The sequence below is a fragment of the Cylas formicarius genome, unplaced genomic scaffold, assembly GCF_029955315.1.
Source record: "Cylas formicarius isolate icCylForm1 unplaced genomic scaffold, icCylForm1.1 PGA_scaffold_2__14_contigs__length_35257938, whole genome shotgun sequence".
In the NCBI taxonomy this organism is placed as follows: domain Eukaryota; kingdom Metazoa; phylum Arthropoda; class Insecta; order Coleoptera; family Brentidae; genus Cylas; species Cylas formicarius.
The window spans coordinates 16,355,929-16,376,200 of record NW_026844319.1 but is presented as its reverse complement, the minus strand read 5'-3'; the positions used below and the strand labels follow the sequence as shown (position 1 = coordinate 16,376,200).

The 20,272-nt window shown below is 33.9% G+C and overlaps 1 protein-coding gene across 9 annotated transcripts in view; it reads right to left on the bottom strand.

Annotated features, from left to right (window-relative positions):
- LOC132697946 (collagen alpha-1(IX) chain-like) overlaps positions 1-20,272 on the bottom strand; it is a 296,717-nt gene that overhangs the window by 123,210 nt on the left and 153,235 nt on the right. For 3 of the 9 annotated variants that reach the window (XM_060663733.1, XM_060663735.1, XM_060663736.1), the window contains exon 1: positions 2,781-3,027. The exons of 5 other annotated variants lie outside the window; for them this stretch is intronic. The gene's annotated coding sequence lies outside the window, so the exon portion shown is untranslated. Of the gene's footprint in view, positions 1-2,738; positions 3,028-20,272 lie in introns of those variants that run through there. One more of the 9 variants, XM_060663734.1, reaches the window with a different exon arrangement.

Here is a 20,272-nt window from a genome sequence, read left to right as displayed (position 1 = left end):
GTGGCGAGCTTCTTCAGAGGTCCTTCCATCTCCGATGTTGGACGTAGACTGACGATTTCTCCTGCGCAGGTTGTATTTATGCCGATTGGTGGTGGGCGGGGCTTGTTCCGCTTCGGTTGGTAAATACAACCTGTGCAGGAGAAATCGTCAGTCTACGTCCAACATCGGAGATGGAAGGACCTCTGAAGAAGCTCGCTACTCGTGCTAGCGAAACGTTAGGAAGTAATTCTAATCGACGACTGCCTTTAAACCCGAATCAAGATAATAGCTTATCAACGGGCCGCGAAAGCCTTAACCAATTTATCAAAAAATATAGAGAAAATTTCTATAAATACCCAAGAAATTGTATTTTATGTATTGATTTGAAAGTAAAAGTGTGATTCGTTTTTTACAGTTAGATCCGAAAACTGGTTCAAATATATGAAACCTTCACCTACTTCGAAAAAGTGAAGTGAAAGTGATTGATTATTAAAAGTTAGCTGTAACTGTTAGTGTAATCGAGCAGCAAGTAAAAGAAAAACAAAATATTTTAGAAAATTTAGAAAAACCGCTGACTAAAATTTCTGATATAATACAGCTTTTTTCAGGACATTATGTTTGGTTCATTTTGGGCATAAAACCAAAAAAAAACATTAATAATGACAAATAAGAAAATTTTCAATTCTTAAAGTAAAACGTCGAAAAACTGCAATACTTTCAAAATGGATACAGAATATTCAATTCAAAATTAATGTTCTTATGTTTTCGAAGGCTGGTATTAGTTTGAAGTTTCGTAGTTAATGACGTTTATCTCTGTAAAGCTGAGTTTTGACTTCCTGCTAGAAGAAACGTACTTTTTTTTAGAAATTTAGAATTATTAAATTATATTAAATTATTTTAGTTTATTTTTTATTCAAAAACAATATTTTTAATGTTTACATTTCTTCAAATTCTTTTAAAATCGAGTACCTAAGCTATTAATTTTGAATAAAAGTAAGGCAACTATAACAAAAATCATTATCAACATATGATCTCCATCGAGTTTCTTTCTTTGCCATCTATTATAGTTTAAATTAAAATATTTGATTTAGTTTTCGAACCCATAACTCGAATATTGGCATTACGCAAGAATCGTTTGAAATCGTACCTGCTTCAAATCAGAATTCGAATCGATGGGCTAAATATTTGATGTTTAAAAATAGGAACACGTGCACACACACTCTTACTTAAACCTATTAAATGGGTAGAGAAATGATCGGTTATCCAAGAGCCGGATTCAGTTTGGAAAATTTATAGATTAAACCTATAAATTGTATTACACGTAACCGACTAAAGGCGATACAACTTTTTTCACCATCAGCATAATATAATAATTAAAGGCACCACATATTAAAATTGAATAACATTTAACATTGCAAAAGTAAATTACAAAAGTTGTGTAAATTGTTGAAAATAATGTAAAATTGAAAAGCATACTACCATTGTATTTTATTCGGAAATCCAAATGGGTTTAATATTGAATTAAATTCAATTACATGAATAATAATTAAATGTACGTGCAAAATGTCCCGGTTATTCGGCAGCCTATAAACATAAACCCCATATTGACAAAAACTCCATTGCCAATGGATTTTTGTGAATAAACAAAAACATCGAAATACACGAAATTGACCCAGTTATATCGGGAACAATGTAAAATCTTCGCTATATATGGGAAATTTTGCAAAAAAATACATACATAATATTAAGTGACAAAAATTTCAAGAAATTGTTGAAAATGTGAACCGATCCCCCATGAAAAAAATTACCATCTCATAGAGTTAAAGAAAATCCCATATGTGGCCAATATTAACTGCGACAATGTATATAAAAAACATTTTTATATGATTTACCTTTGAAACAGCCATCATAAAATTACAAACAAATTTAGACATATTTGAATTATTGCTCTATTTAATTAACTGAATTTAATTCATTAATTTAAGACATTTTTAATTATTTGCTTCTTTAATAACATTAGGATTGCAAATTTGGTGGTATTTGATGGATTGGAAACAACAAATCGCTGACATTTGGTCAAATATAACGATATTTTCAAGGAGCAACAATAAAAAGTAAAATAGATGCATAAACAAACATTTTTAAAAGCAATTTATTGTTGCTTCCTTTTTTTAACCACCAATCGACCATCACCAAATTTAATCAGGTCATGACAAAATTATTAAAAATATTGAGATTCTCGGAAACCTCAGCATCACTTAATTATCAAAGAAACTACTTGATTTTTATGTATCTATTCCAAGAAACTCAAATGATCTAAGCTCGAATCTTCATACCTATGAATAATTCTATCTCTCGTAGTTAAGTACTCCTTCCCTTTCTAATACGAAAATTCATAAGAAATTTATCTCGGTTTATTATTTACGATTCTGATTTCGAATTAATACAATTTCTGCTGTATTATTACTCATATATGTGCTACTTCCAAATTTCAACCAAAATCAAGTTCAAGATATAGCGAAATATATTTTTTAAATCGATTTAAAATTTTAAACAATTACAAAATTAATTGTTGTTCTGTTTCTTTTTAATGAATTTAACTAAAGTTTGCTCAATTGTAAACTAAATTTTCTTGAATGCATGAGACTGACGGCGGACCCAAAATGCTATTGGCAGCACCCACGAGCGCGAATAATTCTACATATTTTTCACATGCCTGAGTTATGTCGAATTCATGTCAAGCCTCGACACAAACGCACCTCAAAAAAATTTAAAGCTATCAAACCCTCCCACCCGCACACCTCATTCCCAGATCGGGCAAAAGTTTATACAACAATCGGTTTTATCCACAGAAACGCATCTCATCGACATCGAAAAATACTTCGTAACGGCGGCGACGTAGCGCTAACTGGCGAGCGCCGGCCGTACTAAACCGACCGTTGCTCCGAAAGCTACTGTTTCGAAGACGCTCTTGCGGGCGTCGAGACGCCGATGATGCCGACGCCGCGATATAAAAGCGTGTGCCTACAACAGTCCGACTGCGCAATGCAACAAACAGCGAGTTTTGGAGGGGCCGTCACGGTATCGCAGAAACAAAAAGAAATACTATCGTTCGAACCGTGGGCGACGCGGTAAATTCTTAGCCCCATTGTGGTGGGGTGGTTTTGGTTTACCTTCCTGACTACGTGCCACAAAATTACCCCGACTTGAAGGTCACATGGCAACTACACAGGAAAAAAGGATTTCGCTTCGCAACAAAATTAACGTACCACTAAGATTGAGGTCGACTTCAAACTCAATTTTCTGGCGAACTGCTGACTCGGTTTGGATATACTTTTTTAAACTGTAGCTTAAATCTTCAGAGATGATTTTGCAAAAATCCATTTTTATTCAAATTTAAGTTTTAGGTACATTCTACGGAAATTGCCGACAACACTATTAAGTCTGTAAGTTCCATAGCCCCATGTTTGGTTAGCCTTTTATAAGGTTGCAGTTTGTTGTGCAATTCTTTTGAATAATATTATACACATTAAGTAAACATAAGCCAATATCGGATGATTCCTCTTCTACTCTTTATAACCGATTGAAATTGACGAATCATATTTTGAATATTTCCTTTATAATGTTTTCTTTAACATCCAATAAGGTAGGTGGGAACTGATGGTCTCTAGGCTACCTACCCATTTTATCCCATAAATATTTTGTTGGGTTGAGGTCTGGACTATGTGGAGATTAGTTCAAGCTCTCAATATTTACCTACTTTAAATAATTTTGTGCTATTCTTGTAGTATGTGGTTTTTAGTCTGGCAAAATTCTTCGTTTGATATCAGATTCCGTAATTCATTTATTAACTGAGATAAAGACGAGAATAAAAAAAGAAGATGCTGAGAAAAGATGACAGCCAACTAAGCGTATTGACGAAAATTCCCATAGAATGTGACAAACATTGGGAATACAACTTTCTTTTCTTAAAACACTCCTCGCATTTCTGAAACTTAAATTTAAATAAAATTTCCTCGAACACCTCAAAAATATCCCAAATATCAAAATTTGCTCCATTCCGACAATTTTGTGACGTCACAAAAAAACGCCTTTGGGAATGAGCATTAAAAATTACGTTTTTCCATTGCATATGGACAGTAAAAGTAACTTGTTTCGAACTACCCGTGCTGACAATTTACTTATTACTCCATAGTCCATATGGCGTTATGATGCTCGTCTTTTTATATTTTCTTAGAATGGGAGATGAAGAAATAGGAGACTTCTGTTAACCCGTTTTAAAAATAAAGCTTTACTTAAATTAAACATTTATTAAAATTAAATTATTTTTTTGTATTTATTAAAAGATGTTGAGCTGTGGCTTTCCATGACTGTTTGAGCTTTCATTTCCATTTAGTTTTGGTTAGTTTTAGTTGGTTTTAGTGGGTTGATTAAGCACGAGCTAAAACTACACATAGTTGAAACAACGCGCAATGTTCCTTAAGTTATAAGACAGCGTACCATAGCGTCTACTGTTAACTGCAAATTATTATTGTATATATGATATGGAGTAAGCAACGCACTCTTAAGCGACACTTTGCTCATTTGATTCTGGCCCACTTTTGAGTCATTATCATGTAATAAAAACAACGTTATTTTCGCAGATTGCTGAAGATTAAGATGCCATCATTTGCAAAACCTCTTCCCCAGACAAAACTTTGTAAAAATCCTCATTTTCTTATATGGCACAGGAATCCTAGGAACTTGAACATAGTTTTGGGTAATTTTTCATATCCTCTCTGGAGTCATTCTTAACAACTGTTAAAAACGTAATTTCCTTTGTTTTGTCTAACCAAATAATTATCCGTATAATCGGCCATGTATTCCAATTCAAAGTTTCGCGAATAACGCGATACAGAGTAGTCAGTTTCTCTATGTACCCATCAAATCGTTCCACATCACAAGGCGCCATTGTATCGGGGCATTTACATTAAAGTTGTAAATTGCGTTTCGGCTACGACGGGCGACGACGGGGGCAGAAACGACAGACTTGGGCGGGGGTTTAATGGTTTCGGCGATTCCGAGACTAATTCCGAATTGTTTCGGTTTCGAAGCGGAATGAATGTTCGCATATTGTGCGGCCGGCAGATAATCATTTAAAGTGGTACACTTTGTGTGCTACGGCTGTGGATGAAAAAAATGGGATGATGCGGGTTGTAGCAAAACTACGCGGTCCGTATAACTTCTCTGTATTATTTACTTACGCGCAGTGAACATTAACAACGAAATGAAATTCACACTTAATTTCTTAAATTGTACTTTAACCCAAATACTTAATGCACTAGACCCTACTGTAGATAACATATACATAGAATGTATAAAAATATCCTATGGAAAGGATATGAAATGTTTAGAGATTTCGTATTAGAGAAGAGATAAAAACTTACTTTCGTGTGGTTTGTCCGTACAATTACCAACATAATATCAGTAAATTGTCATCAAAAAGTTATAATGTTATAAAAATTATTTTCCAGTTTGATTATCCTTCTCTACGTACTGGCAAGTAAGTACACAACATCATTGCAATGGACGGCAGGCAATGGTTACAAAGCAATGATCATAAGACCATAGATAAATAACTTCAATTGACAATGAATGGTAACTCCCGTGTTGGCCAATGATGGCCAACAAATGTGACGCCATCTCCCGACTGTTGGAGAAGTATTAGGCGAAGTCAACGAAACCTATCCATAACATTCTTCACGATAATACTTAAAATTCACAAATAAATACAGTCCGACGTTGTGGCAAATTAAACAAAACTATATTTTCTTTTATTCACACTGCACCTCGTACAAAAACTTCGTCGACACTTGGTATCTGGACAATAATAATTAGTCCATCCAAGCGGCTTTCTTTTGATTTCTACTCACGTCCGTTAAAAGAAATAATGTAAACATAGCCTTCTATAATTGCACGTAGAAATACCAAAGAAAGGAATACTGTGCTGGCGAAAACTAAACTAAAGGATAAGATATTTTATCTACAATACTGTCACATCGGCTCAGTTCATACATCTCCCGATTTAGGAGGTCTAATGAATTAATTTAGGGTATCACAAAAGTACAAAAATGGTAAATTTACGAGCCCTCGGAGTTCTTGTGGTATTTAACGTTGAATAAGAAGAAGCGTGGAAGCTGTGTAAAAGTTTCAATTTTCTCCAAAGATATAAAAAAGTAATTTATTCAGATATTCAAATATACGCATATACATATTACGCATCGATAAAGTGGACGTTTACTTTTTGAACAAATATTGATTCAATAAGTTTTACTATTTCAAAGCAAGAATTATACATACAAGAGCAAATAGAAGAATAAATTCCAAGGGAAGGTGCCGTTGAAGGCACCTAAGACTAAAAATTGATATTACTAATTCAAAAATGAATGAAACAAACATGAATTATAAATAGGGAGAAAAGAAGAAAACGAGAAGTGCTAAAAAAGGAAGTGAAGACAAATGTTTTGTTATGAATGTTAGTGACCCACCACCCAAAAACAGTTTTTAAAAACTCTTTTTTATGTTTAGGTACAGCTCACAAATTTTGTAGACACATATTTATATCATGAACATGCGTACCATTAGTTTGTTATGATGATATGGTGGACATTGTAATTTAATTATCTTATAAAAGAGGCATGCTGAATGCAAAGCACTCCGCTGAACCATGTATTAGCCGTATACCACAATTTTTAACATTAACAATGTTAGTGTGTCAGTGTTAATAAATTTTTACAACAGATTTTAAGTTAGAGCATACTGTTTCCACCTCTAAGTTTTATAAGTTTGGTTAGCTCATCTCTCATCTCATATCTTCAAGGCAAAGAACAATATTAGACCCAGCAGTAGCAGCAGACTTTAATGGTTTTAAAAATAAACAAAAATTATAAACATTAAGTAGGTTTATATTGTTAGAGTTAATCATGCTTTGTAAACAAACCTGGAAACTTGGCAGATGCTATTATTTCTTTCCCCAACAGGAGGCAGATGGAATAACAATGTTTTATCACATAAACAAATCTGTCCAAGGTATGCACACATAATGTTCACTAATTAATAAACACGCCATCATAAATTACAAGACGTAGCCAACATAAATTGAAAATGACTGATTACATTGCAGTGAGTTCGCAAATAACATGCGACAACCAATTTTTATCCAAGATTTCATCAAAAAGAGTGTCATCTGTCGGTTTGGGGGGACTGTTAAATGTTGACCAAAATTTCAATACTTAACCCATATTGAGAAAAAACATTAAATGATGTTTTGGGGCACATAAGATGTAACATATAATTTATACATAAATATACAAAACAAAGTTCAAATTCGACAGAAAACAACTCAAAGTAGATTGTTTTCCAAATAAAACCTGATTTGATAGAAAAAAACGTATAATATTTTATGGTGCGTGAGCGCACCATTGGTAATACCCGGTTTCATTTTTGGTGATATTTTACAAAGCATGAAGAATGTAAATGCACATTACACTTATTACAAACGTAGATTGTGTGACAGTGGCAGATTCTACATCTCCTTCGGGCTTTATTAGCGTTGACCTTGATTAGGTATCATAACGCACTTCATCTATAGCAAGTGCAAGATTTCTTTGAGTAATTGTTTTATCAGTTTTGAAAAGTCGCAAAGCAATGTAAGATTAAAAATAAAATCAATCACTTCGTCATCAAAAAACATAAAAAATATTTCAAGCGGAGTTTTTCCAGAAAGCTTATTTTTTTAGTTCCTCACATGATCTAAATTCATCGGATATAGGTGTGTAAGTGTACTCAATCTGACCGTTCTTCTATTTGGCAGTAAAAGCAAGCCTGTCGTTTGCAGAAAGCATACGTCTTCTTTTGAATTCCAGGGTTTCATCATCTGATGAGTCCCATTCAGGTTCAGTAGTTGATGAATTACAGTACTGTTGAAGGACAGCTGTATCATTTGGTGTATGCAACTCGAGAGTTCCAACCAGTCAGTTATCGTTCATATTTTCATCGTCAGTCAATGTATCCACGTCGGAATGGAATACATAAGAATACGTAAATCCAAATAATAGTTAGGACTTTCATTGTTATTGTCCTCATCCATCACGATCTCCTCCATAGCCGCCTCTAATTCCTTTTGAGTCAAATACCTCGGAAATGCCATATTTTATGAACTGTAACGTTCACTGCACAAGGCAAAAACTAATACTAAAGAATACGCTAATTGTTGTATGTTTATTCTACATGCGCTGACTTGTCGAGAATTGCAATAACAAAGTTTTCTTTCTCAGATAAAATGAGTGGTGCATTCACGCACCAGTAAATATTTTCAAAAAATAAAGCATAATCAATATAGTATTTCCAATGCGTGTTATCTGCGATGTAATCTACACGCTATAGACTTAACAAAAATGGCAATACAAATCCAAAATATTTTTTTTTACTATTTTAGATTTACTTGAAAATGTGATACAAATTTATGTACCGTATTTATTTATGTATGTATAAGATCTTTCCTTTACACGTAAATTAGCGATTTCTTTATATCCTTTAGTAGTGATAATAATAAAATTTTTACATGGATGTGCAAAAATATTTCCTGGATGTGACAAAAAATCATAGAATAGGTGGTACATTAACGCACCACTGGGACAAAATGGGTTAAAGACGCGGTCCCGACCAGTCAGAACCGTTACGACTTCCAACGCAGAATATAAATACAACATACACTTCTATTAACTGACCGAAAATGTCAAATTCCTAAAACTTTTCCTTAGCATATTTTCCTCATACCAACAAAGTGGCTTGTAACAGTTTATAATGAAGCTTCTTAAAGTGACATTTTATGTTCGATTGATCCTGCACTATTGGATAATAGGGAGTAGAAAAAACGGGTTTATTTATCTTCATTTATCCTCGATCTTATATTTAAAGTGAAAATACCCAACTCATTTGCTTTTCTGAATATCCGCGCCATTTTCATTAAGTAGGACATTCCCAAACAGAACTTTTGGCATTACGGAAGGATTTAAAGTCAAATAAACGCAGAAAGGAAAGTACGAAAATCTCAAACATCGGATATTTAATTCTCTTGCCGAAACATAAAACTTTACGATCGGGCTCTAGAGCGAAAGTTTTGGACGATCCTCATCGGACACTTTTGGTCAGGAAACTTTGAAAATCGGCGCCAGTTTTTAAACCTCTTATAATTCCTCCATTAATTTTTATTGCTTTACTTTTTCCTTTTCAAATCGCCCCAATCCGACTGATTGCTCGTTAATGATTTCTGGAAAGTTTTCCCAATGTGACGCGGAATAAGCTAATTCCGGGTAACTCTGATGATTTACGATTGGCCCGTTGATTTTATCTGTCGGATCGGCCCCGGAGTCGGCTTTTGGTTCATCAGCTTCATTCTATCTTTAATTTATTATAATATTTCATTTCCGCTACTTTTTACTTACACTATTCAAGATATCTTAATCTACACTTGCTCGAAATCCCTTCCTATGATTATGATCCAGGCGGTGATGTTCATAGTAAAATTAATTTCGTCATATGATACATAATAATAATAATTAATAACATGTTTCAAGTAATAAAACAAGCCAAGAAAACAGGCAAGAAATGTGCTTATCTGTTTAAATTCCTTATACGCGTTCTCATTGCTCATGACCTCAGTACTCGTATCGATATCTTCCCGCCCGCTGGCAACCTCGTAAGCTAAAAATTTTCACATGTGCAATATTACTATTTATTTTATTTATATATCCCCTTGCGTAATTGGCGAAACTTCAGCAAGTTCGCAAGATTTGTAAATAGTACGAACCCTAGCAACTAATTGTTCGGGCGATGTACGAAATAATAAGAAAACATATTTATTTTAAATTGATTTTTTTTGCCTTTTCGATTGAAAAATGAAATCACGCACTTATTTTAATATCAAAAAGTGATGTCGTAATGAATTATTTTTTTATTTCACATAAATTACATAACAAAATATCAAAAACATACCGAATTTGCTGACAAATAAATATTCGGACGCATTTAAATCTTTTACTTTAAATCGAACATTAATAAGAAGTAACATCACCTTTCGCGGCAATAACAGCTTCTATGCGTTTTGGCATGGAATCTACCAGTCTTGCAATATTCGGGGGTGAAAGTGTTCCAAATTTTAATGATTTTTGCTTTTAATGCTGGAACTGTACGCTGAGGATTGTTACGCAGTCTTTTTCATTCGATGCCATAAAGTTTCAATAATATTCAAGTCGGTGCTACTTGATGGCCATGATAAAACTTTCATATAACGGTCCCCAAACCACTTTTTTGTTGTTTTCGCAGTATGGCAGGATGCACCGTCTTGTTGAAATATAAAATTTTCATTTCCAAAAGTTCGTTCTATTGATGGAATCAAACTTCTTGATAAAGTTTGTTGGTATTTTTCTGCATTTACAGTACCATCAATGAACTCGTAGTTGCCAACCCCTTTACCACTCATACACTTCCATATCATAAGACCTTGGGAAATTTTACCGTGCGCTTTAGACAATCTTTGTGACAGGCTTCCGATTTTGTACGAATCACCTTTTTTCGAAAATCGCCGACACACACATCAAATTTTGATTCGTCGCTGAAGATAACGTTACTCCACGTTTCCGTTGTCCAGGATATTTCAGATTTTGCTTAATTCAAACGTTTTTTCTTCTGAATGGACGTCAATAATGGTTTTTCCTTTGCCTTTAACAAAAGTAGATCATAGAATATTAATAATTTTTATATTAAAACAGGAAAAATTGTAAATTTACCGTATAAAAACTCAAACCAGACTTATGCATCCATTGTCTACAACATTTCCTGGAGACATTTAAGTTTGTCTCATGATTCCATTGGCCTTGAATTTGTCGTAAGACGCTTCGTCTGCTAGTTTTACAAATCTTGACTAGAATACGACGATCTCTTTCAGTGATTTTACGGGATCGGCCTGAACTTTTACCACGAACGCTAACACTAGCTGTCTCTGCGTACCTTTTTATAATATCTCCGACTGTTGATTTTGCAATACTCAAGTCATTTGAAATTTTTTGCATTGATTTACCTCTGCAGTACTGAGATATGATAATTTCTCGCACTTTTTTGTTTGTTGCAACACAAGGCGTCATTTTCTTATCTACTATTATACAAACTTGAAAGATACAACCCGAACTGACATCTCATTTATCTAAGCACACTACATTTTACCATCCGTTGTTTTGCTATGTAACTCATGAGAAATAAAAAATTGGTTATTCAATCGACAAAGCAAAAAAAAAGAAATAGATATAAAAATGTCTTTTTTATCATTTGTTACATCGTCCGAACATTTAGTTGTTAGGGCTCGTATTACAATGATCTGTGGAATTTTTTTTGGAAAATGGGGTATGTTATTTATTATATTTATATTTTCTTGGAGTGTCACTTCTTCTATTTAGGTAATAATTTAGATCTCTCGAAAGATTTTTTCCCAACCTGATCACTTCTTCGAAAGGGTTGTTCTTTGGATGCGTTATCATCCGAATTATCACAAAGCAGAAAAATAATCTCGACATATCTCACATATGGACAAGTTTTTGCATTGCATTGAACTCTACTAGTCAATCTTTTCGAAAAAAAAACTGCCTTTATTGAAAATCAAAATATTACAATATAAGTAATAATACAAGAGCCGAGACATTCGTAATTTGCGGTTTTCCATATAGCCACAAAAACAACAGCATTAACACCATAACTGTCAACAAAATACACACCCGTATATACATCATAAATATAAGACATCATAAACTTATACGCTGTTGCTAGATACTGGCGGGCGTAATAAACAATATTACCGCTTTTTTGAAGGACTTGGTTGCGGGGAGGGACATTATAGCATAAAGTATTTCATTGAATATTTTAACTGCGTTATAGCTAAAATATCTCTGGAAAGTTACCGAAGTGTGTCTAGGAACGCAATATCATAAACAATAAAGGGTGTCTCGATTATGAATATTATTTCCTCTTTCTTATTGGAGTTTAGTAAAAGAAAACAAAACTGGCTAAGTGAATTTTATATTTATCTTCAACCTTGAGATAACTCGAATCTGAGGGGCACTGTGAAATATGGTCATACTTTCTGCGATTTTAACTAAAACGAATACAAGCATTCTGAAGTCGTCGGAGTACCTCCTTATCTCTATTAAGTATAGCTGGCCAATAGACGATAATCCAATAAGCGACATGGGATAAAACTAACATATCACAGAGTTTAACTTTTTACTTCTATACTGAGAAAATGTTTATGAATATACAATGTCCTCAACTTATAGAAGGATTTTTGTAAGACGGAGTCAACTTGCTTAGAAAACCGCAAGTCACCGTAAAAAGGGAGAGTTAATCTCATCATTTAGCGTAATCTTCAAATAGGCGTGTTTTGCAATATCTTCCCTTTCATTTCCAAATAATTACATTTTGTTAATATTCAATAAGAGGTTGTGAGCCGTAGATTCCTCCGAAATTAGTTTTAGATCTAAATTTAGAACAACAGATAACAAACAAAAGATAAATATAACTGAGTATCATCGGTGGATTTATGAGATTTACAAAATTTAAGAAAAGTAGAGAAGTCAGCTTTACAAACTGAGAACAGAATAGGTCGCAGAATACTCCCTTGAGGAACACCCCTTTCCAAAGCAATAGCATCTGAATGACTATTTGCTATAACTATCCTTTGGTATCTCTGACCATACATATTCAAGACCGTGAATGTTAAAGGGCAAAAAGTATTAAGGTTATATTGAACTAAACCAATAGCTTCCTACAGCATCAGGAAAACTTATTTATCAGCTCAAGAATCTTATGGAGTTAGACACATTCTGCAGTAGCCTTAACTGATATATCGTAAATTAAGTCAATTTCAGGTTTTAGAACACTTCTTATTTTGCGGAGCAATAGCTTTGACCTTAATTATTAACAGAATTCAACTGCCACGAGAAAAATCCAATTTTTTTGGATTCAGTGGACGATTGTCGATGGTATTCGTTCTTACTTTTTCGTACGATTTCTGACTAATGCATTTTGGACGAAGACGGCCGACCTTACTCTCTGTGTCGCTCTGACTCTACGTTGTAGATTAGCAGAAATACTTGCATTAAACATAAGTCGACCATTTTTCCTAAAGATATCTTTTGGGCAACAGTGGCAGAGTTGCTCTCGGACTCATTTCTTTCCAAGATCGTGAAATGCATTTTATGATGGAACGTTTTATATCTTTAATGTGGAAGGTACCGGAGAGAAGAGCAGATGTAAGCTGCTTTAATTCTGGGTTCAGTTCTTCGTGCTGAGATAGTTTTACGACTCTGTAAACAAGAGAGTTAATAGCCGATGATTTTTGGGCCGTATGGCGATGTGACAAAACATTAAGGTATCAGTCTGTGGGCATAGGTTTTCTGTAAACCACAGACAGATTTTCTATTGATAAAAATATGTTTACTTCGCCATAACCTTCCAACAATTGCCACTGTTGTCCTTCCTTAAATTCAAAACATCACCAACCACATATCAAAAGTTCTTAAATTCTTCAAATCCAGATTTAGCAATCACTTGTCCAAAAATCTGACATTTTCGATCCGTCAAAGACAAAATTCCGGTTTAGATACCATGCATATGCGACAAAAAATACAATGGAGAGACCGGACGAAACATATCAACAAGATTCAAAGAACATGAAAGGGCCTTAGTTTAAGACAAATAAAAACTCTTCAACAGTTGCCGAACATAATCACGAAACCAGGCAGAACATTTTATTCGATAAAAAACTAAAATTCTTCAATGTAATTAATTCTAGAGAAAGAAATATATAGGCAAACAATCTTAACCGAGAACTCAGATATTTATCTGCCTCTAATATGAGAATCAGTCATCCGAGACAATGTTCATATCACTGCTTTACCTTCTCCCCCCTCAAACAATATATAATAGGTATAGAATATCATGCGAACCAGTTAAGAGTTAAGCTCTGAAGAAGCCAACAGGATGATTGGTGAAACGTCAGCAAGTACAATTCATCAACATCCGACGCAGGAGTAAACCAGAAGTTTTGTAAGTATTACAATAGCCTTTCAAAGTTTCTTTGAAAAAAAATTGTCAAAGCTCATCAAATGGTGTTAAACCCCCGTCGAATTAAAGTGAGAGAGATAGCAGAGTATATGAAAATACCCGAATAACGTGTTTGTCACATATTAAATCAAGATTTAGGCATTACTTAGGTTAATAAAAATCGATTAACAAATAGGCACAGTCAAAACAGTGGACTGTGAAGGGGGAATCGATTTCTAAAAGACCTGGGAAAATGATGGTGGCAGTTTTTTGGAATAGCCAAGGAGTCATCTTAATTGATTAGCTTTACAAAGGAAAAATCTTTACGGGATCATACTACGGATCATTAGTTGACAAGTTGAGAACAGAAAGTGCAGAAAGTGCGGAAAAACGGCCATATTTGCAAAACAAATTCTGTTTCATCAAGACATCGCGCATCCCTCAACGGTTGTTATGGTAAAAATCTACGACTTACGGTTTGAACTGCTTGATCATCCACCTTACTCGCCAGATCTAGCCCAAAGCGACTTCTCTTTGTTCCTTCATCTGAAAACTGCGCCCGGAGGACAAAGATTTTCGTCACATGACGTGGCAATCACCTTCGTGAACAATTATTTTGAGGAGGAAGACATTGGGTAGCACTTGTACGAGTTAGAGAGATGGGCAACGGGGAAGTGTATAGAGTTACAATTAGACTATTTAGAAAAATGAAAAAAATTGAGTAAAAATGTCTTGTATCGTTAGGTTGGAAATTCGTATGTTACGATTTCTTACTGTTACTTGTCCGCATCTGACTACTGATACGTTGCATTTGTTTCCACATCAGGAAATGAAAATTTTTAGTAATAGAAGGTAAGCCTACATGTGTTTAGAGCAGAATTGCAATGGAAATTGGAAATTAGTGGCAATTACTGGTAATTCATAATATTCAATAACACATAATATTAGGCATTTTAAGGAAACTCCGATTGCCTCCTGGTCTTAATATATATATATATATATATATATATATATATATATATATATATATATATATATATATATATATATATATATATATATATATATATTATTTTTTGAACTGCATTATTAAAATCATAAATTCATATTGCCATTTGCCAAATATAAAATTTGTTAATTTACAATTCGAATTAAATGTTTTTAAATGCGTTTTATTATGTCCTGAATATTTTCAAAAATTTTTATATTTTTTTAAATTTTTTATTTTTAGAAATCGTATTGCAGGAAAGAAATGCGAGTTTTGTTTTGATTGCACTTATTTGATGCTGTTTTTGATATATAAGTTACTAAATAGAATATTTAACAAGTTGTGTCTACAAAATGTAAGTAGTACTTGGTGGCAAATCCCCCTCGGTCAACGACTTGGTAGGTATTTATGAGCTTTATGGCATGCATCTGCTAACAGTTGTTTTTCTTGCTTTCGTCTAGAACGTTCCGAAAACAAAAATGATTCGCAAATTCAATAATTCGCGCATCCGCCAGATCGTCAATATTTTTGCGACGCATTTCTTTTGCGTAGCACTCGCGTTATTAGAAAAGTAAACGATTTTCTGTTTCGTTTCGAATATTGAAATCACAGAAACAAATTACACATTCTTATTCGCCAAAGTTGCCGCAACGGTTTCCACATATATGGAAGATATTATGGAATGGAATTTTCCTTAAACATTTTCGAACAAATAATTTACTTTCACGACCGTTTCGGCGAGATCGTGGCAGAAATTTTATTTCCCAATATGTCATCGGATTTTCATCGCAGATTTATCAATTTGTTTTATACGCGACGCTTAAACCCGGTTAGGGAATAAATTGATGTTTTTGAAATGTATTACGAATAAGGTGACAGGAAATGAAAATGAATATCGCCCAATTCGCACGAATTTCTGAGCGGCTTTATGTGGTTTCAAGTAATTCTATTATTCAGGTGGAGACACTTTTTTAATTAGTTAAACCAATTTAAATAAAAATGACGAAATTGGGTCCAATTAAACTTTTTAATAAAACTTAAAACATCAGGTTGCGAAGTGTCATTTTATGACGTCAGCTTTTCGCTGTCACTATTCACTTCCGGTGTTTCCGGGCATTACGAGTCACGGTCTTGGGAGTGATCGCACGTTTTCGATAGAATATGGTCATGGTATTTTGGCGTTTCTCAGTTTTGATGGTCACGTCAGACATCCCTCAGTAAACGCATTCGTGCAAAAACCTAATAGTCCTGGAATACGTTTGGTATGCAACTCGTTGATAAACTTCTTCAGTCACTCGTTCTTTAAGAACTCGCTTCTTGGCAAATGAAATGCGAGACTAAAATGGTGTTTATCAAACTTTTTGCATAAGATCCTATTATTGTTACAAATATTCTAAGAAATTATGATAATTTTGAAAATTATATAACAATGTGCGAAAACTAACCAAAATATATTAGTTTAGTAAGAAAACATAAAAAATGGATATAAGATGGTTGCTTTTAAAACAACAGGAAACTGAATATCATTCTACAGGGTTCTTTTTATTAAGTCACAGATATTTCACAGGGCCATTGCTCAAGTCTTTTTTAAAAAAAGATAAACATGGAAACAATAAAATGTTAAACTAATATCAAATTCGAATTGGAGAAAAACTAGTTAGCTAATGCTTCGCCAATCATCCCGCTAGCTTCTTCCGAGCTTAAATGAAACTGGCTCGATTTTCACTCTGTACCTGCTTTTATATGGTTTGGTGTGGCGAGAGGGATAAATAAATATATAAATAAAATTTTATGTCCGGTTTCGTGATTGTGTTCGGCAACTGCTAATGAGTTTATTTATTTTAAACTTAAGCCTCTTTCATGTTCTTTGAATTTAGTTGATATGTTTCGTCCGGTCTCTCCAATGTATTGTTTGCCGCATATGCATGGAATGCTGTAAACTCCTTGCATCTCAAATTGACATTTGTCTTTGATGGGTCGAAGATGTTGAGAGATTTTTGGACAATCTGGTTTTGACGTTAGAACTTTTGATATGTGGTCAGTGAGGTTTTGAATGTAAGGAAGGGCAGCAGTGGCAAGTGTGGGATTGCTTTCATCTTCATTGTGATTGGAAGGTTGTGGCGGAACGCTTAATATCGTTAATGTGGAAATTATTAGAGAGACGAGAAAAGGTAAGGTGTTTTAATTACGGGTTCAGTGACTCGAGCTGAGAAAGTTTTACGGCTCTGTGAACAAGAGAGTTGACAACCGATGACTTTTGGGCCTGATGGTGATGTGTGTGTGTGTGTGTGTGTATGTGTGTGTAACATTTTTCTTATAACAGTAAAATTTTTGAACAAACGTCGGGAACAGCTTTCACCAGTCATCGCGAATATATTTATGGAAGCCTTTGAGAAGAAATCTCTAGACACTTTCCATCTAAAACCGAAATTATGGAAACGCTACGTCGATGATATTTTTTATTTGACCTCATAGTCCTCCCATTCTTGGACATTCTTATCTATAGAAAATTAAACCTAACATTGGATCATTGTGCTTATAAAAAACCTAGGTAAACAGACCGATACCTTAATGCAATGTCACATCAACATTCGGGCCAAAAATCATCGGTTATCAACTCTCTTGTTTGCATAGCCGTAAAACTATGTCAGTCCAAGTCACCGAATCCAGAATAAAAAACACCTTACCTTTGCTCTTCCCTCTTATAATTTCCATAAGATATTCCATCACAGAATACACGACAGTTCACCACACCCTTCCAATAGCAATGAAACCGAAAGCAACCCTACACTTGCCACTGTTGTCCTTTCTTACTCACTTGTCCATAAATCTCAACATATTCGATCCGTCAAAGACAAAATTACCTTTGAGATGCCGGGACAATATAAAAGCAGGTACAAAGTAAAATGCGAGTCAGTTTAAGTCAAACTCTGAAGAAGCCCACAGGATGATTGGCATAACGTTAGCAATTTCGATCCAACAAAAACCAACGCATGAGGAATGCAGAAGATTTATAAAAAGTATTAAAGTAGCCCGTGAAAGTTTCTTTGAAAAGTTAGAGATAAGACATTTAGTAAAAACGAATTAAAATTAGGACCGATTTTCACATGCACTTTTTTCTTTAAAATGCTTGGGAAATAGCCCTGTGAAATATCGGCCATTTATTAAAAAACGCCCTCTACAGTATTTCACATAAAAAAATCACTAGTGCGAAATGTAAAATGTTTCGCGCTGTAAACAGTGCGAAAAAGATTAACATCATGCAAGATAGATAGTTGAAAATATTTCTAGCCACAACAGAGTGAAATATATGGAATAATCTTCACTTTAGATTAGCAGACCATTACTGTAACGGCGCAAATCCGGGAAATTGGAGATTCATCGTTAACGAGACGAGCATTGCATGATAAGTATTTCCAGAAGTCCGAACGCATCTGGCTCAAAGCGTCCACTAATTTGGACGCGGCCCCAGCCAGATTGGAAGGATTATAGTTTGGTAACTAGGAGAAAATTTTATATGCGTTCCTTAATGCACGGATTATCTTTGGTCCTAAATTGGAGATTTTGCTAAGTGCTTCTAGACGAATGCGTTAGTGTTCCTACGTAGTCAATATTTACAGAGAACGAGCATAAAGCTGTAAGCCCGTTACAAGTTTGAACAGAATACAATGTAGTAATTTAAATTAGCAATATTTGGAAAATTTTACTATTAATTGCTCCATCACATTACAGTAATTATTGCAAAAAGTTGTTGCACATTCGTATACAATTTTCTAGTTAGAAGTAGTATTGGTCTGAGGTTGCTTTTGCTTGTTGATTATTTAGTTTAGCATAAGTATCTTGTAATAATCCATTTGTATTCCGTTAGTCAATACGTGAATAGGGGTCAAGTGTTTTTATTTCATAAAATTCAGCAAAATGCAACGTTGTTAAACACAACTTTAAAATTTCAAAAAAAAATCTTCCTAATAACTAGTGAACTCTAATTTGAAGTGAAATGTTTATTGCAAATTGTCAAATAAATAAATATATTAAATATTTATATAATATTAATATAAATATATTAAATAAATAAATAAATATATTAATTAAAACAGTATATTATGAAACAAGTTTAATAAACGCCACTTTAGTTATCAGGCTTAATGCACGAGTTACTGTATATTTCCTTTACGATGCTTAGTTATTCTATAAACACACACATTCACATGTACAAATGAAGAATTCATTTGACGAGTACAAATGATTTATAAAAGAAATATGTTCTGTAAATTTATAAGTTGTTTTAAGAAAACATAAATAACATAAAGTCAAAGAATATATATTTTTTTATAAATCATAAATATCGCTCGGACTTTTCAATTTGAATTTTTCATTGGTCAAAGTCTGCAAGCGAAAAATCCAATTAACAAGTCGTCGGTTGTTTATAAATCAATTGCTAACATTTTGCCAATCACCCTGTTGTCTTCTTCAGAGAAACTTCAGTTTCAGTTAAGCTCAACACAGGAGAAATACGGAAAATTTGTAAATTGTATTACAGTAGCCCCTGGAACTTTGAAAAATGAATTTTTCCTTTGTACATTTTGAAAAATGAAAAATATGTCCTTTGACTTTATTAATTATTTTATGCCCACGTTGTATTCGTATCATAAAAATTGTGGTCAATTGTAGTTTTCATTTGTCCTTCTTGACGAGTAAAATTTTCGTGAAATGAAATTTTGGTTCGTACATTTGGTCAAATGAGTTTTTCATTTGTGCATTTTGACAAATGAACAATTCATGTGAGAAGTCTAAGCGATATTTTGTGCCCTCGTTGTATCTGTATATGATTAATAAAAATGGTAGTCAATTGATTTTTCGTGTGTACATATACATTGTTAGATTTTCTGAGTTATTTTAAGCGTTGTATTTGTAAAACAGAACTTATTATCTGTAAATCGCTTGGGCACGTCAATTCAATTTTACTTCCTTCTGTAAAATACCTAAATATATACGGATCTAGCAGGCGGGATCCTTCACTTACTCGTTTATTAAACACTCGCTGTGCAGCGCTCCGCTCGTCCCAAATAAACCCGTGACTCAAATGCCGTTTACCACACTTGTTGCATAATATAGCATCGTTATCGCCTTCTCTCAAAGATGTGGTATCATCAATATATTTCTTTTAAGGCC